We start from the raw sequence: 27,105 nt of genomic DNA on the forward strand, positions 1-27,105 counted from the left end.
TTTGTATATTCCATTGTCCTTCTTGTTTATGTATGGTTGGGTTTCAAAATGATTTTTTCTTTTGCCATGAATTATTTTGTTTTTAAGTTAAATTTTAGCAATCTTTGGGGTGCCTGGATGGCTCAGTCGGTTAAGCATTGGACTTTGGCTCAGGTCATGATCTCAAGGTTCATGAGTTCAAGCCTTACGTCAGGCTCTGTGCTAACTGCTCAGAGCCTAGAGCCTTTTTCGGATTCGGTGTCTCCCTCTCTCTGCCCTTCCCCTGCTCGCTCGCTCTCTCTCTCTCTCTCTCTCCCCCCCCCTCAAAAATAAACATTAAAAAATTTTTTTAGGAATCTTTGCCTAAACCTGTTGAGTTTGCCTACCTAGTTATTAAATTTGGTTACTTCGGAGTTGTCCTTCTGAGGTACAAAGACGTGTTATGAGTGCGGAGATGTCATATGGTGCTATTTTCTACTATATGTCCTTACCCTATGCATTATTTCCTATTTTCCACTTTCCCACCACGTTCCTGACCAAAATTGCTATTCAATTAGCTTCTGCCCACGAGTATGAGAAAATGTATACCTCATTCTGATTTTCTTTCAGATTGTTCATTCTTCCATTTTATGACCATTAGTTCAACATATTGTACTGATTCTCCTGAGCCTGATTGTGTCAGGTAAGACCACCATTAGTCCTCAAGACTGAAGCCTGCTAGTGTACTCCCTGTGGTGTCATGGAGGCATGTGTTGTTGAGCTCTACGGATCAAGGTTCCTATTGCCCAACTGCTTGAGCTTGGATAGGCTCACCCCATGGAAATTCCAGAGACTCCACTACTGGCATTGCTGGGATTTCCTCAGTTAACATAGGAAATCAACACCCAGAAATATACAATTTCCATGTTAGAGCTTTCTGGTCAGAAGTATTTCCCCTCTGTCAGGGGTCTGCTTTACTCACTCCAGAATAGGCTGTTAGAATTTAAGTATAATTGTTTTATTTTCTGTTAGTGGTTCTGTATTTTATAGGGCCTTATCCAGCGCCCAGGTGAGACTTTCAAATGATTGATACCTGTTCTTGGACCATAGGTACTTAGGACCAAATGCTATCAGGTAAAATTTGGGGTCCTGCAGTGTTTTCATTCACAAACACCATGTTGCAATCTTCTGGGAATATAGGCACTTTCATTTATATTTAGAATCCTCACCGGCTGGTACCAATGTATTAAAAGTTATGACAGCACTTCTGAAATAAGTTAAGGCTTCCTCTTGAGTCTCTGTCCATCTGAATCCCCTACTCTTTCTTGTTTTAAGTTCATTTATATATTTTGAGAGAGAGAGTGTGTGTACGAGCAAGCGGGAGAGGGGCAGAGAGCGAGGGAGAGAGAGAGAATCCCAAGCTGACAGTGTGGAGCCTAACTCGAGGCTTGAGCCCACGAACTGTGAGATCATGACCTGAGCAGAAATCAAGACTCAGAGGCTTAATTGACTGAGACACCCAGGCACCCCTCCCACTCTTCCTAGTTATTTTATAAATATGTTTTAATACGATCCTCATCTGTGGTATGTGCTCTTTCCAGGACCCAAACAGTCCTATCAGTTTCTGAGCTACTGCTTTTGTGGTAGGAGTTCATATGCTGTCTTCTTTATAACTGTGTTGGTTATTTTTCTTCCTTCAGAGGATCAAATTATGCTTAGAAATTTTACTGTAGTGTGGGGTCCTGGAAAATTATGTGGGTCAATTGTTCATTCTCTGAGTGTAAGGTATTCTATTAACTGTATTGTGACTCTAGTCTGTTGTTCCAAGTTATCCTCACAAATAAGGGTGTCATCATATAACAAGTGCTGGTTTGTGTGTGTGTGTGTGTGTGTGTGTGTGTGTGTGTGTGTGTTGTGTTTTCCTGAAAGGCCTGGATGTCTTGTGTTAGAAGGTTGTGGGCTATTACTGGCTGTTAAGTTATTCTGTTAGTAACCTAATAAACTGATATCATCTGCTTTCTCACGTGAATGCAGTCATGGGTTAGCTCTCCTTGTCTATTCCTATGTAATCAGTTCCAGATTCAGTAGTGATATTGCTTATGAAAGTGCCTATATCTGGGTTCTGCCCCCTAATTTGGGGAGGTTATTTGTTTAAATTCTTAAATCTACTGTAAACCTATAACACTCGTCCAGCTTTTTATTTTTTGAATGTTTATTTATTTTTGAGAGAGAGAGACAGAGCATGAGCAGGGGAGGGGCAGAGAGAGAGGGAGACACAGAATCCGAAGTAGGCTCCAGGCCTCGAGCTGTCAGCACAGAGCCAGACACGGGGCTTGAACTCATGAACCATGAAATCATGACCCGAGTCAAAGTTGGACACTCAACCGACTGAGCCACCCAGGTACCCCTCATCCAGCTTTTTAATAGGTTTGATTGGGTTATTATAATGTGAACTAATAAGCACTATAATTTGTTCCTTTAGGGTTTCTTGAATATTTTCCTCAAATTTTATGTCCTATTACCTCCATTCCTAGAATGTTTTCTAAATTGGTATTTATAAGCAATTAGCTTTAATGCACACTCTATCCTCAATTGTTAAAATCTATATACCCATTCCCTGGAATTAATTTTCCTCCTAATCCTTCAATTAATCCATTTTTATTGTTAAAATTTTCTAAATGAGTAGGATATCCCTGTATCATTGTTACCTGGGACCCTGTATCTAACAACATAGTGGTATATGTATATCTCTGCTTGCAAAAGGGGTTTCTATTGATATGGCCATTGTAATATATGGGCGATTGTCTCTGACTCAGGCCAAGAGACAGAGACCACTGAGTCCCCATGGGGGGGACTATCAGTGGCTTGTCTATTAATGGGATTCCTTTGGCTATCAGTGGCTTGTCTATTAATGGGATTAGGTTTTATAAAGCAGTTAGTATTGACAGTAAATGGGTTGGTGGTTATGTGTAGGTTTATTTTCTATAGGTCTAACATAAAAGCTTGGCTGTTTCCATTTCTCTGCCACTGTACACACTTTCTCAGGTTCTTATTTGAGTTTCTATTTTTATAATTTGTTTCCAAGAGTGGTGGTCTAAATGGTTTAGGGAATCAAAAGGGCCTTATAGATTTAGGTCTAAACGGTCTATTTTAATTTGGTTTATTTTCATTAGGTGTAAGCCTGTTATGTCTATATACATGAGGCTTAAAACTATAGTCTTATCTTTTTTTTCTAATGTTTTATTTATTTTTGAGAGACACACACAAAGTGTGAGTGGGGTGGGTCAGGGAGGGAGGGAGACACAAAATCCAAAGCAGGCTCTAGGCTGTCAGCACAGAACCTGACACAGGGCTTGAACTCACGAATGGTGCTATCAGACCTGAGCCGAAGTTGGAGGCTTAACCAACTGAGCCACCCAGGTGCCCCAAAGCTATCGCCTTTAGCTTAAGTTAGCCTCTCAGCTGTTCTTATCAAGTCAATCAGTTCTGTTTTTCTGCCTCACACAAATACTGTATATAATGCTGTTCTATCCTGTAGTGCACAGCTTTTAGGCTGAACTTTTAATTAGTTTTGTTGCTTCCACATGTATCAGTAAGGATGTCCGCCCCTATCATAAATCATAGTTAATAGTCCTAATTTCATACTACTGAAATATAATAATGAAATGAAATATATTAATAGCATTCACTGTTTTCCATGGAGATATTGTTAAGAGATGATATATTAGGTATAGGTCATCTTAATCTCCAGTTTGCTGCTATATAAACAAAGATCTTTGTAAACTAATATTATTTTCCCCAGATGTTCTGAGTATTGATTCATTTTAGCATCAATGATAATGGGTTTTAGGTGCATAATCTCTACTTTTGTGAGGATCAGGTTTTGTCTGTCTTTGGACCACAAATCTAATAGCCACTGAGTTTCTGTGTCCAAATCTGTTGGAATTCCATTCTAATTTTTGTCATTTCTTATCTGGTTTTAGCTCTCTCTTCAATGACTCTGATTGGTTCCATATTAATCATTTGTTGTAATTTTGTCTATTATCATGGGCTTTTAGCTTCTAGTTAGCTAATGTTATGAGGGTCAAAATGGTTGAAATGTAGATTGGTGCCCTTAGAGGCAAAAGGGTATGGGTTTCTTCCTAACCTGGAGATAACTTTTTTTTTTAAGTTTATTTACTTATTTTGGGAGAGAGAGAGAGAGTATGCGAGTGCAGGAGAGGCAGAGAGAGAGGGAGAGAGAGACCTGTGCTGTGAGATCGTGACCTGAGTGGAAATCAAGAGTCAGACACTTAACTGGGCCACCCAGGCATCCCTGGAGATAACTGTTTGTGCTGGTACTTTTCCTTTCTGTCTGTTGGCATCTGTGTTACTCTAATGCTTCTAATAAGAGCACTAGAAGATCTTCCTTACTTGCTCTAATACAAGATATAATTGACTGCATTGGTTGATCAGGCCAATATCTGGAGTTTCCTTAATTTTAACTTTTGCCCAAAGTCTTCAATAGGTCTCTATGGATCCTCAGATGGTAATATATAATCCGTTCTATCCCTAAATCACCTCTTGGATCATTTTGGAAGGGTTCGTAAGTCGGGTATATTTGCTATTGTTCTGCTGCCTTTCACAAGTATGTTCCATATATGTTTTATCAGAGAGATGCCTAATAAGATTCCAAATGATTTGTACTATGGTAAAGCAGAATAAGATAATTGTTGCGGACAACATTAGCATCCAAATTATACTAGCCCTATCAATTTTGTCTATTCAAAGGTTGGTTATAATTTCAATAAGACGCCATAAATAGTAAACAGTATCTTAAGTTTAAAATTTGTCAAGCCATTAATGGGCTTTTTCAGATTTTTGTTAATATAAATTTATTACAATTTATCACTTGTTTCAAATTTAAATGGAATATGACATATTTCACAGCAATGACTGCTGTTAATTATTATTACTTTGGTTCAGGTTGCAGACTATACCAATTGTTTTGTTTGAGGAGGTGAATTAAAGCTCAGAGACTGAGTTTGTCTTTGCCAAAAATGTTCTCAACACAGCTTCACTGGGAATTTTACAAGCCACCTGCACACAGGGTAGTAATGTCTTTTAATAAAGCCAATAAAGAAATGCTATAGCCCGAACAAATGATAAATGAACCACACTATTGTCCCAGGAAAAGGGAGATGATAGGAATAAAGTCCAAATTTAGTTGAGGCATACTTTTGTTAAAAAAAAAAAAAGTTAACTGAGTAAATTAGAATATCTAATTGATTTTATTAAGCAATTTATGAATCCAACAGCATCACAAATAGCAAGTAGAGAGAAGCTCTGAGGAGTTGTACAAATGGAAGGTTTTTATAGGAGGGAGAATGGGGCAAGGAAATTATCAGCAAAAGAAAAGAAAGTTTAGTCTCAGGCCAGGAAAGCTTCTTTGAAGTGGGGAGGGACCAGCAGGGTTTGTTATCATGCAGATCACCTCACTGATGCCGATCAGGAAATTTCAGATTGACTTAATTTTTTTTAAGTAGGCTCCACACCCAGTATGAAGGCCAGCTTGGGCTTGAACTCATGACCCTGAGATCAAGAGTCCGAGGCTTAATCAACTGAACCACCGAGGTACCCCCAGATTCACTTTTTTTTTTTTTTTTTTTAATTTTTTTTTTCAACGTTTATTTATTTTTGGGACAGAGAGAGACAGAGCATGAACGGGGGAGGGGCAGAGAGAGAGGGAGACACAGAATTGGAAACAGGCTCCAGGCTCTGAGCCATCAGCCCAGAGCCTGACGCGGGGCTCGAACCCACGGACCGCGAGATCGTGACCTGGCTGAAGTCGGACGCTCAACCGACTGCGCCACCCAGGCGCCCCCCAGATTCACTTTTAAAAGGTCACATTGTTGGGGCAACTGGCTGGCTCAGTCAGAAGAGCATGCCACTCTTGATATCAGGGTCATGAGTTAGAGCCCCATGATGGGTGTTAGAGAGTACTTTTAAAAATAAATAAAAGGCCACATTCCTGGGATAGGGTGAAATTGTAACTAAATCTTGGTTTGTTGTTGTTGGGGGCAAAGGACTCCATTTTGGATTTCTCTTTTTAACACTTTATAGGAGTTGACACTCAAGTGAGGCTTAGTCAAGTGAAAACTGACATCCAGAAGTCAGTGCAAAAAAGTTGTGTTGCTAGAGCTTGTTGCTAGGGAACAAGGGCACAGGTGTTGTTTGGCAAGATGATCTTCCCTACGATGCTACTTGGCTTTGCCCCTGCTTTTAAGAGAGTTGCCTTTACTGGGGGCAGAAACTAATTGTCTCAGGGTCTTTGGGAACTATTTTAAATCAGCAAAGTTTATGATTGCTCAGAGCAAGCATTCTCCAATAGTCCCCACAGCTCTCATTATTTATGGTCTCATGTCTCCTTGACAGTTACATCATCTGTTTTCATTGATAAGCTGCCAGCCAGGCCCCTCAGCAGCTGAGTTGCTGAGTTTTGATGGGCGAGAACAGATGAGATGATGATGTCCTGACACAACTTCCTTCATTCTTATATCAAAACAACTTTACCTCTGAAAACAGTTTGTCCTTCTCATAAACAAGTGGACTTGACATCATACCAAACCAGTACACAACATAGGCAGAGCTGGAAGAATCTGGACTGTCTGGCCATTGGGGGCCGGAAATAATATCCTTGGATGATAGATACCTGGGAGGCTGGAGAAGCCTAGGACCCCTGTCAGATAGCCAATCCAAATGAGCACAACCTGTCACAAATTTAAAGCTGCCTCCTGACAAAGACTTTCATGTGGAGGGTTCCCTACACCCTGAGGCAATTCAGGTGACTGGGTTCTGAACAGAATTTCACAGGCTTGGAGCATCCCCTGTAGCCCTAGTCCTGCTGATGAGGCGTGGACTGCATGTGCCCACTGCGTGGGTCAGGATAGCCTGGAACGAGGCAATGTTGAAGGAAGCCAGGTCACAGGATGGGGCTATTCAGAGTATGAGTCAGCAGCCTAATATGCACGGCCTACGAGCCCATATGGAGTTTTCCCCACAAGGCAGAGCTGAAGGTTTTCCATCTGCTTTGCCAGGGAGGGAACACTGGCAGGACAGGATATCCTCCATTTAGACGTATCTGGGAGTCCTGGTCCCTAGAGAAGCCTAGGACACCATTGGCTGCAAGTTCACATGGGGACCATTGCCCATTTGCAGCTTTCACACAGGGTGATTTTTGAAAGGTGGGCTCCCTCCATGCTAAAAGCTATGAGGGTGATTGGAGCCTGGTGGGAGTTTGACAAGTTTAGAGAGCAGCGTCTGCCCAAGTCCAGCTTCTGGGTGCATAATGCACATGTACAGGCTACACAGGTAAAGCCAGGGACATGGAACAGGGCAATGTTGGGCAAGACCCAGTCACCTGAGGGGGCTTTGGAGGTAACGGACATGTGCCTAATCCCAAACTTTCACCTACACAAATAGACGTTCTCACTGAAGGCAGATCTGGAGTAATCTGGAGTGCCTGATCAGGTTTAATCAGCAGTCTGGCTAGAGTATCCTCTAATAAGGACACCTGGCAACCTTGATTACTGCAGAAGCCCCAGAACCCAGTGGACACTAAGTCTTCATGGGCTCTGCCCAGCTCCCATTTCAGAGGCTGTTCAGGGTGTTAGGTCCCTGCACCCTTGAGACTGTGCAGGTGGTTGGGGATGGGTCTCAGCTCCCAAGGCCTGGTGGCCCCAGCTGCTAAAGGACAGCTAATGGGGTACATACTCCTCATGATGTGGGCTGTGCAGGTTAATGTAGCCGTGGACCTGAGAAAAGGTGAGTGTCTTGTAAGGCCAGGTCACAAGAGCAGACTATTAGAAGTACCAGGCATCTGTCTAATTATAAGGCTTCACCTAACAAATGTGTATTTTCCCCTTTAAGCAGAGCTGGAGAAATCTGGACGGCCTTACTAGGACCAGCTGGAATGCCCCCTTATAAGACACAGCTGGGATCCTTAATTGCTGGAGAAGTCAGCTCCCTATCAGACAGTTCGAACGGGGCCTGACAGTTCCCAGTTTAACTTAGGGCTTCAGGAAAATTTGGGGGGGGTGTGGGTTCTCTCCACCCTGAAGGCTATCAGGTGATAGGCAACTGGTTCGAGCCTCACAGGCCTGGAGGATTCCAACAGCCAAAAGCTGGCAGACGGTGTGGAATGTACATTACAGCTGGCAGGTCATGATTGCCAGCGTCCCGGAACAGAGCACATCAGGTGAGACCGGGGCACAGGAGGGGGGATTGGGGGTACAAGGCATCGACCTCATGCATAAGACCTACCTATGCATTGTGCGATTTTTCCCTCTGAAGGTAGAGCTGGATGTTTTCAACTGCCTTGCCCGGGTGGGGACCTGCCAGCAAGACAGCTTACCTTTCATTTGGAGACACCTTGAAGTCCTGGTCCCTAGAGAAGCCCAGGACCCCATCAGGCAGTAAGTCCACATAGGGACTGACTATCACCCATTTGCAGCTTTCGGCTCAGAGCAATTTTTGGAAGATGAGCTCCCTCCATGCTGAAGACTATGTAGGTGATTGGGGCCTGGCCAGAGGTTCACAAGCTTGGAGGGTCTAATCTGCTTGGTGCTTACAGGGTGGGGACTGTGCATGTGTGGATCACCAGGTGAGGGTAGCCAGGGACCTGTAAAACGGTGAGTGTCATGTGAGGCCTGTCCACCAGGACACAGGTACTTGCAAGTACCTGGCATTTGCCTAATGCAAGCCTTAACCTACATAAATGCACATATCTTGTGCCTGAAGACAGAGCTAGAGGAATCGGGACTGCCTTGCCTGAGTGGGGCCCAGCAGGATGGCTAGGGAATCTCCAGTAAGTGACACCTAAGAGACTTGATTACTGGAGAAGCCCAGGACCCCAGCAGGCAGGCAGCCCAAAAGGGGACAGACAGTCGCCACTATAAGCTGGGGCTTCAGAAAGATTTTCAGGTGGTGGCCACCGTCCACCGTAAGACGACTGAGGTGGCTGAAGTTTGGCCGGAGCTCCACAGGCCTGGAGTGCCCTGGGCAGCACTATACTAGCTGGCAGCATGCAGGCCACACCTGAGCAGCCTGCATAGGTCAGTGTAGCCCTCTGAAGCCCAAGACTGGGGGTGGGGATTGTAAGTGCACAGGCCCTGCAGGTCAGGGCAGCCCAGAACATGGAACAGGGTAATATTCCACAGAACAGGGTTACAGGAGGGGGCTCTTGGGGGTGTCAACCAAAAAATAAAATTACAAGTTATTTTGCTAGCAAAATGAGTTTGTTTGGGAATAGCAGAGGAATTGCAATTCAGGACAAGCAAACGATGGCAAGCCACGGGCAAGTTGGAAGAGACAAAAGGAAGGTCAGCTTTTATTAGGTTTTAGGAAGAAACTGGGGGGGGGGGTTGAACAAAATTTCATTAGAGGAAAGTTCAAGGTTGTGATGGTTTCTCATTGGCTGTAAGAGGTGGTCAGTGCACTGTTGCTGGGTGGGGAGAGCTCTTCCTTCCTCAAATGCAGGAAAGAAACTCCTATGTGGAAAGTGTCCTCCCTTGCTGAGATAAGAGTTCTCTTCCTTCCCCTTGCTGGTTATGCAGGCTGCTCCCTCTTCAGGGATGCCCCTGAATATTTAGTAAGGTTTCCTTTACTCAGTTTCACAGGGGTAGCTGGATTCTGCCTAATTCCAACCCTTAACTTCCACAAATACAAATAACCCCCCTGAAGGCAGGGCTGGAGGGATCTTAAGTGCTGTGCCTGGGTTGGCTGGGGGGGTTGGAGGAGGCACTGCTGGCTGGGATGTTCTCCCATAAGAGACACCTGGGAGGATTGGTTGCCGTAAAAGCTCAGGGGGTGTTTGACATGAAGTCTCCATGGGGTCTGTCACTTATTTTAGCAATCGCCTCAGATGATTTTGACATGATAGGTCTCCTCCACCCTTGAGTAATGCAGGTGGTTAGGGATGGCCTGGAGAGCCCTGGGTGCACAAAGGGGACATTCTGGGTTTATCGCATATGTGCAAACCCCACAAGTTAGAGTACCCAGGGACCTGTAACAGGGCAAGTGTCAGGGGAGTCTGGGTCACATGAGCTGGGTAGGGGTACCTGGGTTCTATCTTCTTCCAAAGTTCAGCCTATGCAAATGTACATAGTCTCCCTGAAGGTACAGATGGGGAAATCTGGACTGCCTTGCCAGGACATGACTGGTTGGGATGGCCAGGAGTCTTGATTGCTGGAGAAGCCTGGGACCACATCAGGCAGCCAGCCAGTCCAAATAGGGACAGACTATTGCTGGATTGAAGTTGCTACCTCAGGACAGCCTGGGGGGAGGGGAGTGCTCCCTCCACACTCCTCAAGCCTCCTTAAACCATTGAGGTGGTTGCGTTATGGCCTGGAGTGTTTCCTGCATCCCAAGGCCAGGTGACATGGTATGAAGTGCACTGGCATGAGCTCCACAAAGTAAGATAGCCAGGGACCTGGAACTGGGCAATGACTGACAAGGAGGCTGGTCATAGGAGGGATGCTACTGTGGGAACAAGGCATCAACCTAAGGCACAAGGGCACCTACCCATTGTTTAATATTCCCTCTGAAGATAGAGTCGGAGGTTTTCCAAATGCCCTGCCAGGGAAGGGCCATGCCTGCAGGACAGGGTGTCCTCCAATGGGAGACAGCTGGGAGTCCTGTTCCTAGAGAAGCCTGGGACCACATCAGGCAGCAAGTCCACATGGGGACAGGCCATCACCAGGTTAAAGCTGCCACCTCAGACAGATTTTCAAGGTTCCTTGCATCCTGAGGCCATTCAGGTAGTCGGATTCCAGCCAGAGTTTCAGAGCCTGGAGAGCCCTTTACAGCCCAGAGTTCACTGACAGAGTGAGAAGTACACAGGCTGTAAAAGTGAAGGCAGTCAGCTACCTGAACTGGGCAGTGTCAGGAGAGGCTGGGTCACAGGAGGAGGCATTCTGGGTTACAAGGCATTGGCCTAATGTGCAACGACAACCTACCCATTCTGGAATATTCCCCCAGGAGGCGGAGCTGTAAGTTTTTCAACCACATTGCCATGGAACAGCCATGCCAGCAGGACGGGGATCCTCCTTTGAGAGACACCTGGGAGTCCTGATCCTAGAGAAGCCCTGAATCCAACAGGCAGGAAGTTCACATGGGGACTGTCACCCATTTGCAGCTTTCTGATTAAAGCAGTTTTTCAAAAGGTGGGCTCCCTCTACACTGTGGTTGGGGCCTGGCCAGGGTTTCACAAACTTGAAAAGTCCGGTCTGTTCAAGGCTGGCTTACAGGATGCAATTATGCATGTGTGTCTCCCCCAAGTCAGGGTGTCCAGGTATTTGGAACAGGGCAAGCATCCAGGGAGGGCAGCTCATAGGTTCAGGCTCTTGGGTTACATGGCATCTGCCTAATTACCAGCCCTAACCCAGCACAATGTCCCACAGAAGGCAAAGCTAGAGTAATGCAGCTTGCCTTGCCATGGCTGGATAAGGTTACCTAGCCAGGGTATCCTCCAATAAGATGCCTCTTAGAGGCTTGATTACTATAAAAGTCAGGGACCACAATGGACAGTAAGTCTAAATGGGGACTGAAGTAACTAATGCCCACCTCAGAGCCATTTTCAGGAAATGAGCTCCTTCCACCAGTGTTTTAAATGTATGTTTGAAATGCAATGGTTGGAAATAAATTTTAGTTCCACAGTTCTGGAGGGCCCCAAGTACCCAAGGATGACTTTCAGGGCATGTGCTGTGCATGTGTGGATCATGTAGGTCATGGTAGCCAGGAACCTGAAATAGGGCAAGATTTGGCAAAGGGCAGGTCACAAGAGTGTGGAATTAGGGTATCTGGCATCTCCCTAATTCTAAGCCCTAACCTACACAGAAAGTGCATATTCCCACTGAATATAGAGATGGAAGAATCTGGCTTGCCTTTCCAGGGTAGAACCAAGTAGGGTTCTGTGGGATACCCTCAAATAAGAGATACCCAGGAGCCCTGATTGGTGTAGGAGACTGGGACCCCAGCAGACATGAAGTCCACATGGGAACTATCTCATTTCAGCAGCCACCTCAGTAATTTTCATGAAATGGGCTCCCTCCAACATTGAGGCTATGCAGGTAGTTGTAGAGGGGCCTTAGCTCCACAGTTCTGGAGTGCCTGGGTTGCCCATGGGCAGCTGACAGGATACATACTGCACATGTGTAGGCACACAGGTCAGGCTTGCCAGGGACCTAAAACAGGGCAAGTGTCTGGGGACACTGGGTCATAAGAATGGGTTATTGGCAGTCCCTGGCATCTGTCTAATTCCAAGCATTAAGCTACACAAATGTGCATATTGCCACTGAGGGCACAGCTGGAGGAATCAGGTGGGATTTCTGGAGTGCCCTCTGAAAAGATATACCTGGGAGCCTTGATAGCTGGGGAAACTCAGGATCCCATCAGGTAGCCAGTCCAAAGGGGGACTGACCATGCCAGTTTAGGATGGAACCTTGGAAATACGTTTTGGGATGAGCTATCACCACACTGAATGCTTTGCAGATGGGGCACTGACCAAAGCTCCACAAGACTAGAGGGTTCTGGTTGACCAAGTCTAGATGACAGGAGACATACTGAGCATACATGGGATGCTCAGGTAAGGAAGCCAGGACCTAGGCAATGTTGGAGAATCCCGGTCTCATGAATGGGCTTTTGGAAGTCTATGGCATCTGGCCTATTGCAAACCCTAACCTACACAAATTTACATGTTTTCCTTGAAGATAAAACTATTAATCTGGACTGCCAAGACTGAGCCAGGTGGCCTGACTAGGAAACGTTTACTAAAGGCATCTAGGAGCCTTGCTTATTGGTAAGCCCAGGACCCCGTCAGGTAGCTGGTCCAAATGGGAGCTCTTTCCACCCTTAAAGCTAATGCCTCAGAAAGACTTTTTGGGATTCTGCACACTCTGCCCTGTAATGCAAGTGGTTGAGGACCATTTGGAGCTGCAGAGGCCTACAGTGCCCCAGCTACCCAAGGCTGACATACTGCACATCGCAGGCTGTACATGTCAGGGTAGCCAGGAACCTGTTGCAGGAAAAATATGGGCACAAGCCCAGTCACATGAGGGGGCTGTTTAGGGTACAAGGTATCTATTTCCAAGCTCGAACTTAAACAGATGTTCATATTTCCCATGAAGGCAGATCAGAAGTAAGACGTCCTGCCTTACCAGGGTAGGTCCTGGCAGATGGCCAGATGTCCTCCGATAGGAGACACCAGTTACCTTTGATTGCTAGGGAAATCTGGAACCTCATCAGAGAGCCAGTCCAAATGTGGACTGCCTTTCTGTTTAAAGCTGCCTCCTCAGAAAGACTTTCAGGTAAGGGATTCTTCCACCCAGGGAGCTATGCAGATGTTGAGGAAGCTATGCTCATGTTGAGCCTGAGCTTCACGTGCCTGGAGGGCCTTGGATTCCTGTGGCTGGATATTGTGGGGCGGGGGGACATACAGCATATGTGTGGGCCATGCGGGTCAGGACAGCCAGAGACCTGGAACAGACCAAGTATTGAAAGATGGCATGTTGGCTTTTGTGGATTAAAAGCATCTGCCTAATTCCAAGCCCTAATCATCACTAAAGCACATATTCCCCCTGAAGTTACGGTTGGAGGAAACTGGATGCCTTTCCAGGGTGAGGCTGGGCAGTCTGGCAGGGGTATCCTTCAGTAAGAGACACCTGGGTGCCTTGATTGCTGAAAAAAATTGGGTCCTCATCAGAGCGGCTAGTCAGATGTAGACTGACTGCTTACAATTTAAAGTTGATGCCTCAGAAGGTTTTGAAGGTAGGTTCCGCCTTCCCTGGAGGCTATATAGGTGGTATAGACCAGCCCAGCCTCCACACCTGAGGGCCCCAGCTGCAAAAAGTGGCTGTTAAAACGCATACCACGTACGTGCCTGCTGCACAGGTCTGGGAAGCCAAAGACCTAGAACTGAGCAGTGTCTGGAGTATCCTGGTCTAAAGAGCAGTCTCTTGAGGGTCCACGGCATCTGCCTCATTCTAAGTCCTAATCTACACAAATGTGCATATGGGGGTCAGGGGTAGTCTGCCCCAAAATGTGCCATTTTGGCATATTGATCATTTTGAATTAGAAGTCATTTAATAAATAGCCAGTGCAAGAAGAACACCCAAAGCCCCTCTTGTCTCAAGAAAGCAGGAAATAGATCTCTCATGTGAAAGATACCCTTCCTGTACAGAAAGTAGAAAGACATCATTAACACCAGAAATAGTGAATTCAGAGCACAAAAGGCTATTTACATAAACATTGTTACTTTTACTAATTACTACCCCAGCCCAAATTCTGTTTAGAATTCCTTACTAATTGAAGGTCTCAGACATAAATTTTGTTTTTACTGCCATTTCCTCAAGTTTATTGTAATATGAAAGCTACCTGCTCAGTCATTTCTTTGGGTCTCAATTTTAGTATTGAGCCTCCATGCACAGTTAATTAAATTTTGTGTTATCTTCTGTTAATCGGTCATATGTCCATTTAATTCTTAGGCCAGCTAGAAGAATCTTGAATAATAGAAAAAATTTTTCCTCCACAACAGTCAGCATAGTTGGCAGGATAAACTTTCCTAGCGGGATACTGCTGCAGCTGAGAGATCCTGGGACATCTGACAAAAAGCCAGCAAAAGGTAGGAATTCTTGCCTTATCCGCCCCTGGGAGAGTCTTTTACTCTCTAAATTTAGATCAGCAGGAGAAAATATTCATGGAACTAGTTCCTTGGGCTTAGCAACTCTGGTAAATTGGTAGCATACCCTTGGTTTTCTTCCAGAGATGGTCACAGTTTTTCTTTGTATTCGTATCATTTGTCATAAAAAGGAATTGCCATAGAGGAAGGCAGGTATGGGATCTATCAGCCTTCTGTTTGAACCAACCTCACAAAGTGGAGAGTTCATGATTCTCATAAGGCTGGAGTCTGTTTAGACAAATTTTGCTGTGGTTCCTATATGTAAAAACTGGATGAGGTTTTTCATTTCGCCTTGTTCTATGTCCTAAGAGCCTGGCTTTGTGACCTGTGAGAATATTCTCTCTGGTCTCCACCATCAGGAGGGTATATTTACTTGGGTGTACCTTAGTGGCTGATGAAACTGACCAGGGTTTCAGGACACATAATTGCTAGCAGTATTGATGCTAGCTCTCAGGAGAATTTCTCATAAGAAGTCCCAGCCCTGGGGCCCCTGGGTGGTTCAATCAATTAAGCAACCGACTCTTGATTTTGGCTTCGGTCATCATCTCACAGTTCATGAGTTCAAGCCCAGCCTCGGGCTCTGTGCTGGTGGCACAGAGCCTTCTTGGGATTCTCTCTCTGTCCCTCCCCCAGTCACATTTTCTCTTTCTCTCTCTCTCCCTCTCTCTCAAAAAAATAAATAAGAAGTCCCAGCCCTTTAGGGACCTTTATTATCTTAACCTTTGTTGTTTACTGGTGCTGGAAACGTATCAGTAGCATGTGCCCAGCATCACAAGTTAGCAGGTCTGTGATTGGGGGTGTCTCAAGTTTCCCTGGGACCAAAGACACCATGTTCACTACACCACCCAGTAGTAAGCCAGTACAACAAAGGCTTTTGCTTTCTTAAACTATTTTTGGTAGTAAACTTTTGGATCTTTGGGTCCACATCATCTATGCCCTCTCCAGGGATACCTCTGGCATCCATGGTCTAAGCCTGGAAAATTGCCTCCAGGTCATTCCATAAAAAGGCTTATGGGTAGCTATTGATGATAAGTAAGATCCTACTTGTCAATGGCTGGACAATGGATCCTTCAAAATGGCTATATTTGAAAGAAAAAAAAAATCCTTACAGAGCTCTCAAAATTGTCTTATAAGTAAGTATGACAGCTAGCCTTAGGGATTCCCTTGATAAGATGAAAGAAAAGAAATTAGACTTAACACAGAAAGTAATGTCCACACCTAATGTCAATTTCCCTTCTCGCAATCTGGTGTCATCTGCCTGTTTTAACTTCCCTTTCTCTACATGATTTACAGGGAGTGCTCTGGACTGATCTCTAGGTTCAAAGTGCACAGGTTTCTCATATAAATGCTGAAAGCGAGGAAATGAATTTAATACAAGCTCCTGAGACTGGTAGTAAGGCTGGCTTTGTGCCTACTGTTCAGGGCCCTGTTATCTGGCTCTGCCAGCTTCAGACGTTCCTATGCAATGTCCTTCGCAGATGTATCCTAGACCCCCACCAAAATGAAATTCATGTCCCCTGAACAGCAGATCTTTTAGATTATACAGCCCTTTACCTCCACTTTCAGAAGATCTTACTCAATTAGGAATTAGAAAAATTAATGGCCATTCTCAACATTCTCCTCACAGATAAAACAGGCGACCAAAATCTCCTACAAAAGATCAACAGAAGGCCACGTTTCGGGACTAATAGAAACCAATGTTGAATTGTGTATTCAGAAACAAGGCTTTTGTTGAAATGCTCTATACAGACCTTACAACGGCATAAGTCTTTTGATACCTATTTTAGTTAAAAGTCTCTCTAGTATAAAGTAGCAAGTTTGATTAAAAAGGTGAGTCAGTCCCCTAATACTTAGGCTGTAATTCAGGTCTTTGGGGGCAATTAAAAAAACCTGTCTTTGTCTTGTAAATCTCTGCAAAACCAGAAATGTAACTCTTTACTAATGTATCTTTACTAACCTCCAAACCTCACCTATTTCTCTCAAAATGCTGGTAGATAAAGATGAGGATATTGAAGCAAAATTGTCCTGTACTTCTAAAAGGTATATTACAATTACCCTGAAACTCTTAGAAAAAAAAATTGCATTCTTTCTCTGTTCCCCAAAGTTAGAAATCTTACCAAGTCTTTGAAGTGTAAACAGTCCACAGTCATGTGAGCTTGAAGGAAAAAAGGCATAGAGGCCTTTTTAAAATCCACACAGCTGAAAGGGATCTTGTGCCCAAACTCTATCAGCACAGCCTTCCTGAGGTTACTTCCAGGGACAAAGAAAAATCTTAAAAGTCATCTCCACATGTGTATGTATATACATTATATATATGGTATTTTTCTACCTCTGGAAGGTATTGCCAAAATTAATTCATAAAGGAACTCCATTTACTTGGCTTAAAAAATTTAAACACTTATATAAATCCAATATTCATAAAATTCTCAAAAATAGAAACACTAACAAATGAATTTTAGGTTTATATGATCTGGGAAAATATTTAGTATTAAAACTAATTTAAGATTGTTGGTTTATTGAAAATAGACCTGTCTTTAAAAAAAAAAAAGATATGTCTTTAGAGTTATCAGTATTAAATATAATACTTTTATTCTATCCAGGTTTATTAATCAAATAAGTTCATGTTATCCCTGTAACAAAATTTGTCAGCAAATAATAACTTAGAATAATAATTTGTCTAATGTCTCATGAAGTTTTTGTGGGTAATCTAAACATAATTCTTGGGAGCAAAGGATTAATTGATGTAAGTAATGTAAATATTTATAGATTAAAAAACAACAATGGTATTTTATGGTATACATACTTAAAAATAGCTTCCAGGGTGCCTGGATGGCTCAGTTGGTTAAGCCTCCAACTTCGGCCCAGGTCATGATCTCACATTTGAGCTCTGTGCTGACAGTTCAGAGCCTGGAACCTGCTTCCGATTCTGTGTCTCCTCTCTCTGCCTCTCCCTGTCATGCTCTTTCTCTCTCTCTTTCTCTGTCAAAAATAAATAAACATTAAAAAAAATTTTTTTCAAATAGCTTCCAAAAATTTTTGGTAACCTGGAACTATACAATTTTGCTAAGTTAGGTGATAATTTAAATTCATTGAATATCCACATTATTTCCAAATAAGGTAAAATAGTGAAACATTAATTACTGAATGTAGGTTTATCTACTTTGGTCTTCCCAATTAAAAGAAACTAAAGAGGGGGTGCCTGGATGGCTCAGTTAAAGCATCCAACTGTTGATTTTGGCTCAGGTCATGATCTCACGGTTGGTGAGTTCAAGCCCCTTGTTGGGCTTTGTGCTGACAGCACAGAGCCTGCTTGGGTTTCTCTCTCTCTCCCTGAGCTCGCTCTCTCTATCTCTGTCTCTCAAAATAGGTAAATAAACTTAAAAAAAAAAAATAAAGATACATTTTGGGTTTGTGAGTAGACATGTTTTATGTTTATTTGAAAGATCGTACTATGAAGAAGCACATATTTCTAGAATAAAATGTATTCATAAATTTGCCAATCAAAAAAAAGCAGGTGTAACAGTTTATAATTGGTTACTACTAAGATCTCACTAGAAATTAGTTTCTGAGAGTTAAGAATTTTAATTAATATCACTTTGGCAGCACATATGCTAATTAATATGTGTGGTTAAAGCTGCTAGAAATAAGAAAGGAAACATCTCCATATAAAATAAAAAGGAGGATGTATGCTTTCAGTTAAAAGAAGGTATGAAAAATGGAAATGCACTTTTGTTGAGGGGAGAAAAAAAGTAAGTTTCTCCAAACAGAGGCTGGAAAAGAGAGAGAACCTGAGACAAAGCCTTAGTGTAAAAAAGAAAGTTGTAAACGGTTTATGGAAAAAGAATCTTTGAAAAGGAAATTTATATCTGGTTAATACTGGCTAAGATGGGAGTAAATTTTTTTTTGTACTGTGTGTGTTCTTTTTTAATATGAAATTTATTGTCAAATTGGTTTCCATACAGCACCCAGTGCTCATCCCCTCCTCAATGCCCGTCACCCACTTTCCCCTCCCTCCACCCCCATCAACCCTCAGTTTATTCTCAGCTTTTAAGAGTCTCTTATGGTTTGGCTCCCTCCCTCTTTTTTTTTTTTCCTTCCCCTCCCCCATGGTCTTCTGTTAAGTTTCTCAGGATCCACATAAGAGTGAAAACATATGGTATCTGTCTTTCTCTGTATGACTTATTTCACTTAGCATAACACTCTCCAGTTCCATCCACGTTGCTACAAAAGGCCAGATTTCATTCTTTCTCATTGCCAAGTAGTATCCCATTGTATATATAAACCACAATTTCTTTATCCATTTATCAGTTGATGGACATTTAGGCTCTTTCCATAATTTGGCTATTGTTGAGAGTGCTGCTATAAACATTGGGGTACAAGTGCCGCTATGCATCAGCATTCCTGTATCCCTTGGGTAAATTCCTAGCAGTGCTATTGCTGGGTCATAGGGTAGATCTATTTTTAACTTTTTGAGGAGCCTCCACACTGTTTTCCAGAGTGGCTGCACCACTTTGGATTCCCACCAATGGTGCAAGAGGGTTCCCGCTTCAAGATGGGAGTAAATTTAAGTAAATGAGTTTTCATATCAAAAGTACACTGATGCAAAATTAAAACTGGGTTTTCTCTTTGTTAAAAAGCAAAGTTTTCTTGGGGTGCCTGGGTGGTTAAGCATCCAACGTCAGCTCAGGTCATGATCTCATGGTTCATGGGTTCAAGCCCCGAGTCAGGCTCTGTGCTGACAGCTCAGAGCCCGGAGCCTGCTTCGAATTCTGTAGTCTCCCTTTCTCTGTATCCCTCCCCCATTCATTCTCTGTCTCTGTCCCTGTCTCTCATAAATAAATAAGTAAATAAATAAAGTTTTCTTGGACTGTCAGTTTGCTTTTAAGACATTGTAAAAAGTTTTTTCCTTTTCATGTTTTAGTTATTATTGAAATATAATTGACATACAATGCTACATTAGTTTCAGGTGTACAACATAGTCATTAATTCTATACGTTATTCACCATAATAAGTATAGTCACCATCTGTCACATACAACATTATTACAATATTGACCATATTCCCTGGGTTGTACTTTTCATCTCCATGACTTATTTAAAATTTTTTTTTCAACGTTTATTTATTTTTGGGACAGAGAGAGACAGAGCATGAACGGGGGAGGGGCAGAGAGAGAGGGAGACACAGAATCGGAAACAGGCTCCAGGCTCTGAGCCATCAGCCCAGAGCCCGACGCGGGGCTCGAACTCCCGGACCGCGAGATCGTGACCTGGCTGAAGTCGGACGCTTAACCGACTGCGCCACCCAGGCGCCCCTCCATGACTTATTTTATAATTGAAAGTTTGTACCCATTAATTCCCCCTTATTTTGGCCAAGCTCTCCACTGTCTCCTCTCCGGCATCCACCAGTTTGTTTCTTGTATTTAAGACACTGTTTTGTTTTTTAGATTCCACATATAAATGAAGTCATAGATTTGTCTTTCTCTGTCTGACTTATTTCACTTAGCAACATATTCTCTAGGTCCATCCATGTTGTCACAAGCGGTGAGATCTCATTCTTTTTTATAACTGAGTAATAGTCAAATACACACACACACACACACACACACACACCATATTTTCTTTATCCATTCATCTATGGATGGACACTTGGGCTTCCCATATTTTGGCTATTGTGAATAATGCTGAAATAAACATAGGAATGCATATATCTTTTCAAATTAGAGTTTTTGTTTTCTTTGGGGAAATACTCAAATGAAATTACTGGATCATACAGTATTTCTATCTTTTCATTTCTTGAAGAAACATCCTTACTGTTTTCCACAGTGGTTGCACCAATTTACATTCCCACCAACAGTATCAAAAAGTTCCCTTTGCTTCATACCCTTGCCAACACTTTTTTTTTGTCTTTTTGATACTAGCCGTTCGACTATTGTGAGGTAATACTTCCTTATGGTTTTGATTTGCATTTCCCTGATCATGAGTGATGTTGAGCTTCTTTGTATGTGTCTGTTGGCCACCTGTCTGTTTTCTTTGGAGAAATATCTATTCAGGTCCTCTGCCCATTTTTTAATTGGATTGGGGTTTTTTGGTTTGTTTTTTGTTTTTTGGTGTTGACTTATATAATTTCTTTATATATTTTGGATATTACCCTTTATCAGATCTATCATTTGCAAATATCTTCTTCCATTCAGTAGGTTGCCTTTTCATTTTGTTAATGAAATGTGCAAAATGTTTTTATTTTGGTGTAGTTCCAATAGTTTGGGTTTTTTTTCCCTTGTCTAGAGAGACATATCCATAAATATGTTGCTCAGGCTGATAACAAAGAGATTACTACCCATGTTTTCTTTCATGGTAGATCTTGATTTCTTTCACATTTAGATCTTGATTCCATTTTCAGTTTTTGTGTATGGTATAAGAAAGGGGTCTAGTTTCATTCATTTGCACGTAGCCATCAGTTTTCCCAACAACACTTATTGAAAAGCCTGTCTTTTACCCATTGTATATTCTTTCCTCCTTTGTCATAGATTAATTAATCATCTATGCACGGCTTTATTTCTGGACTCTCTATCCTGTTTCATTGATCTATGTGTCTATTTTTGTGCCAATACCATACTGTTTTGAATACTGTAACTTTGTGATATACCTTGAAATTTGAGACTGTGATACCTCTAGTTCTGTTTTTCTTTCTGAAGATTGCTAATGTTATTTGGGAGTATCTGCTATTCCATACAAATTTTAGGACTATTCTAGTTCTGTGAAAAGTGCTCTTGGTATTTTGATTAATCTGAACGCGCATGAGTAGTATGGGCATTTCAACAATGTGGTATCACTATTTGTGTCATATACAATTTTTTTCATCAGTTTCTCACAGGTTTCAGAGTATAGGTCTTACACTTCCTTGGTTAAGTTTATTCCTGGGTACTTTATTCTTTTTAGTGTAATTGTAAATAGGATTATTTTCTTAATTTTTATTTCTGCTACTTCATTATTAACATGTATAAATTCAACATATTTCTTTTTATTAATTTTTTTTAATGTTTATTTATTTTTGACAGAGAGAGAGAGAGCATGAGCGGGGAGGGGCAGAGAGAGAGAGTGACACAGAATCTGAAAGAGGCTCTAGGCTCTGAGCTGTCAGCACAGAGCCTGATGCGGGGCCTGAACTCACAGACAACGAGATCATGACCTGAGCTGAAGTTGGACGCTCAACCGACTGAGCCACCCAGACGCCCCATTTTTAAAAAAATTTTTTTAATGTTTATTTATTTTTATTTTTTTTTTAATTTTTTTTTCAACGTTTATTTATTTTTGGGACAGAGAGAGACAGAGCATGAACAGGGGAGGGGCAGAGAGAGAGGGAGACACAGAATCGGAAACAGGCTCCAGGCTCCAAGCCATCAGCCCAGAGCCTGACGCGGGGCTCGAACTCACAGACCGCGAGATCGTGACCTGGTTGAAGTCGGACGCTTAACCGACTGCGCCACCCAGGCGCCCCAATGTTTATTTATTTTTAAATGCAACATATTTCTGTATGTTAATTTTGTATCCTGCAACTTCACTGACCTTATTTATCATTTCTAATAGGTTTTTTTTTTTTTGGTGGAGTCTTTAGGATTTTCTATATATAGTGACAATTTTACTTATTCCTTACCAATTTATATGCCTTTTAATTCTTTTTTTAAAATTTATTTATTTCAATTTAATTTAGTTAACATACAGTGTAGTAGTGGCTTCAGGAGTAGAACCCAGTGATTTATCACTTACATGTGATACCCCGTGCTCATCCCAAGTGCCCTCCTTAATGCCCATCACCCATTTAGCCCATAGCCCCAACAACCTTCCCTCCAGCCACTGTCAGTTTGTTCTCTATGTTTAAGAGTCTCATGGTTTGCCTCCCTATCTGTTTTTACCTTATTTTTCTTTCCCTTCCCCTATGTTCCTCTGTTTTGTTTCTTAAATTCCACATATGAGTAAAATCTTATGGTATTTGTCTTTCTCTGACTATTTCACTTAGCATAATACCCTCTAGCTCCAACCATGCTGTTGCAAATAGCATGATTTCATTCTTTTTGATCACTGAGTAGTATTCCAGTGTGTTGATGGACATTTGGGCTCTTTCTGTAATTTGGCTATTGTTGATAGTGGTGCTATAAACTTTGACGTATATGTGCTCCTTTGAATCAGCATTTTTGTATCCGCAGGATAAATACCTAATAGAGCAATGGCTGGGTCATAGGGTAGTTCTATTTTTAATTTTTTGAGGAACTTCCCTACTGTTTTCAGAGTGGCTGTACCAGTTTGCATTCCTACCAGCAGTGCAAAAGTGTTCCCCTTTCTCTGCATCCTCGCCAACATCTGTTGTTGCCTGAGTTGTTAATTTCAGCCATTCTGACAGGTATGAGGTGGTGTCTCATTGTGGTTTTGATTTGTATTTCTCTGATGATGAGTGATGTTGAGGATCTTTTCATGTGTCTGTTAGCCATCTGGATGTCTTCTTTGGAAAAGTGTCTATTCATGTCTTCTGCCCATTTCTTCACTGGATTATTTGTTTTTGGGTGTTGAGTTTGACAAGTTCTTTATAGATTTTGGATACTAACCCTTTATCTAATATGTCATTTGCAAATATATTCTCCTATTCTAATAGCAGTCAGCTTACCCTGCACCACTCCCCTGCATTTTTTTTCTTTGGCATGTGGCTGGGATTCAAAACCTGAAGTCTTAAAGGACCTGGCACTGTGCAGATCCACTCCCCTCCTCTGGAGTAGAGCCTCTCCATGCTGTGTCTGAAATCCTGTCCCTGAAAAGCAGTCCCACACCTGCACAGTATGTGGAATCTATGGTGTAGCACCCCTGAAGGTTACATTCCTCTGGGTGCATGTCTGTCCCCTGCTGATGAAAGGCCTTTGACTAGTGCCTGCAGGGTTTTTGTCCTTGGGAAGGCAATATGCCCTCTTCCAAAAGTACTCCAGGAAGGGGAATGTTCTCTCCCAGTGCACCCCAGAGATCCCCACATGACACTATGCACTCCAGGGCCAGCTCCCTACTCCCCAGGTGCGCTCTCCCCAGAGAGGTTTTTCTCTTGTGCGAACTCAATGCTGCACTTCCTCAACCCCTCTCTCTTTCTCTCCCTTTGTCTCTCCATGAAAAGGGTTTCCTTCCTTCCACAGCACTGCTGTTTTTCTCTCTCTTAATTCACTTCCACACACCTACTACCTGTCAAACTGTCTCCCTCCAATTGTGGGGATCCTTCTGCCACTCCAGAGGTCAGTTTTCTGGGTGTTCCAAGTGATCTGACCTCAAGGCAGTTGTGTTTGAGGGGAATGGAAAGCTTAGGGTCCTGATACTTTTCCACCATCTTAACTCCTCCCACCCTAATTATTTTTCATGTCTGATTGGTATGGCTGGGAATTCCAGCATTACGTTGAATAAAAGTGGTGAGTGGATATTCTTGTCTTGTTCTGATCTTAAAGGAAAAGCTCTCAGTTTGTCAACATTGAGTATGATGTTAGCTGTGGGTTTGTCATATATGGCCTTTATTACGTTGAGGTATATTCCCTCTAAAACCCACTTTGTTGAACATTTTTATCATAAACTTGAATTTTGTCAAATGCTTTTTTGGCATCTATTGAGATCATATGGTTTTTACTCTTTCTGTGGTTAATATGTTTTATCACACTGATTTGTGAATATTGAACCACACTTGAATCTCTGGAATAAATCCCACTTGATTCTTGTGAGTTATCCTTTTAATGTATTGTTGAATGCATTTTGCTAATATTTTGTTGAGGATTTTTAAATCTATGTTCATTAGAGATATTGGCCTGAAGTTTCTTTTTTTATCATAATTTGGATTATGGCATCAGGGTAATACTGGCCTCATAAAATGTATTTGGAAGTTTTCCTTCCTCTTCTATTTTTTTGGAATGCTTTGAGAATAATATGCATTAACTATTCTTTAAATATTTGGTAGACTTTATCTATGAAGCCATCTGGTCCCAAACCTTGGTTTGTTCCCAAGTTTTTTGATTACTAATTCAATTTCATTACTAGTAATTGGTCTATTCAAATTTTCTATTTCTTCCTGATTCAGTTTTGGAAGATTGTAGGTCTTTAGAAATGTATCCATTTCTTCTATTCCAATTTGTTGGCATATAATTTTTCATAGTAGTCTCTTACAATCCTTGTATTTCTGTGGTGTCAAATGTTATTTCTCTTCTTGCATTTCTGATTTTATTTGAGTCCTCCCTCTCTCTTTTTTTTTTTTTTCTTGGTGAACAAAACTGGTTTATCAATTTTGTTTATCTTTTCAAAGAACTAGCTCTGGTTGATCTTTTCTATTGTTTTCTTTGTCTATTTCATTAATTTCTGCTCTAATCATTATTATTTACTTCATTCTACTAGCATTAGGTTTAATTTGTTATTTTGCAAGTTCCTTTAGGTGTAAGTTTAGGCTGTTTATTTGAGATTTTTCTTATTTCTTGAGGAAGGCCTTTGTACCATAAACTTTCCTATTGGAACTACTTTTGCTGCATTCTAAAGTTTTTGGGGCATTGTATTTTCAATTTTTTGTTTCCATGTAATTTTAATTTCATATTTTATTTTTTCACTGACCCTTTGGTTATTTAGTAGCATGTTGCTTACTCTCCATATGTTTGTGTTTTTCTCATAATTGATTTCTAATTTCATACTGTTGTGGTTAGAAAAGGTGTTTGATATGATTCCAAACTTATTCAATTTATTGATACTTTCTATGTGGTCTAACATATGGTAACTTGTGGTCTGACATCTACCCTGGAGAACGTTCCACGTGCACTAGAAAAAAAACGTGTAATCTGTTGTTTTGGATGGAATATTCTGCATGTATCTGTTAGGTCCATTTGGTCTAATGTGTAGTTCAAAGTCAATGTTTCCTTGGCGATTTTCTGTCTGGATGATCTATTCATTGATATAAGCAGGGTGTTAAAATTCCCTACTGTTATTGTATTGCTGCCAATTTCTCCCTTCATGTATGTTAATATTTGCTTTATGTATTTAGGTGCTTTTATGTTGGATGTATACATATTTACAATTGTTATATCCTCTTGTTAGATTGATGTTTATCATTATGTACTGCCTGTCTTTGTCTCTCGCTACAGCCTTTGTTTTAATTTTTTTTAATGTGTATTTATTTCTGAGACAGAGAGAGACAGAGCATGAGTGGGGGAGGGGCAGAGAGAGAGAGACGGAGACACAGAATCTGAAGCAGGCTCCAGGCTCTGAGCAGTCAGCACAGAGCCCTACGCGGGGCTCAAACTCACAAATCGTGAGATCACGACCTGAGCTGAAGTCGGTCGCTCAACCAACTGAGCCACCCAGGCACCCCTACCGTCTTTGTTTTTTTTATTTTTTTTTATTTTTTTTTTATTTTATGTTTTTTGAGAGAGAGAGAGAGTGTGTGCAGGCGAGGGGCAGAGAGAGAGGGAGACACAGAATCAAAGCAGGCTCCAGGCTCTGCGCTGTCAGCACAGAGCCGGACATGGGGCTTGAACCCATGAACCGTGAGATCTTGACCTGAGCCGAAGTCGGACACTTAACCGACTGAGCCACCCAGACACCCCTACAGTCTTTGTTTTAAAATCTGTTTTATCCAATATAAGTATTGCTACCCTGGCTTTTTTTTTTTCCCCCACTTCCATTTGCATGGAATATCTTTTTCCATCCCCTCACTTTCAGGCTGTATAAGTCTTTAGGTTCGAAGTGAGTCTCTTGTAGGCAATAAATAGATGGGTCTGGTTTGTTTATACATTCATTCACTCTATGTCTTTTGATTAGACTATTTAGTCCATTTACATGTAATTATTGATAGGTATATACTTATTGCCGTTCTATTAGTTGTGTTCTAGGTGTTTTTGTAGTTCTCTGTCCCTTTCTTCTTCTTTTACTCTCTTCCCTTGTGGTTTAATAGCTTTCTTCAGTGTTAAGCTTGGATTTCTATTTTTTGCTTATCTGTTATAGGAGTTTGACTTTTGGTTACCATTGGGTTCATATATAACATCTTACTTATATAGAAGTCTATGTTAATTCGATGGTTACTTAAGTTTGAACATATTCTAAAAGCACTACATTTTCCTTCCCGCTCCATGTTTTATGTATGAAAGGTCATATTTCACATGTTTTTATTTTGTGTATTCCTTGACTAATTTTTGTAGATATAATTTTATTATTCTTGTGTTTTAACCTCCATACTGGCTTAATAAGTGATTAATCTATCTTTACCAAATGTATGCTTTTAATTAAAAATTTTTCCTTTCATAATTTTCTTCTAGCTATGGCCTATTCTTTCAAGAATTTCTTTTAATATTTCTTGAGAGGCTGGGTTAGGAGTGATGAACTCCTTCACTTTTGGTTTGTCTGGGAAACTCTTTATCTCTCCTTATTCTGAATGATCTTGCTGGG

The 27,105-nt window shown here is 41.8% G+C and overlaps 1 long non-coding RNA gene across 1 annotated transcript in view; it reads left to right on the plus strand.

The window, feature by feature from the left end:
• The first annotated feature begins 5,824 nt into the window (after nt 1–5,824).
• Nucleotides 5,825–27,105, plus strand: part of LOC147572630 (uncharacterized) — a 41,424-nt gene continuing 20,143 nt past the window's right edge. The window contains exons 1-3 of the long non-coding RNA XR_015245983.1: nt 5,825–8,194; nt 8,290–8,411; nt 14,532–14,614. This is a non-coding gene — a long non-coding RNA (uncharacterized LOC147572630). The remainder of the gene's footprint in view (nt 8,195–8,289; nt 8,412–14,531; nt 14,615–27,105) is intronic.

Source organism: Puma concolor, chromosome E4, assembly GCF_028749965.1.
Source record: "Puma concolor isolate L17-30 chromosome E4, mPumCon1.1.hap2, whole genome shotgun sequence".
Lineage (NCBI taxonomy): Eukaryota > Metazoa > Chordata > Mammalia > Carnivora > Felidae > Puma > Puma concolor.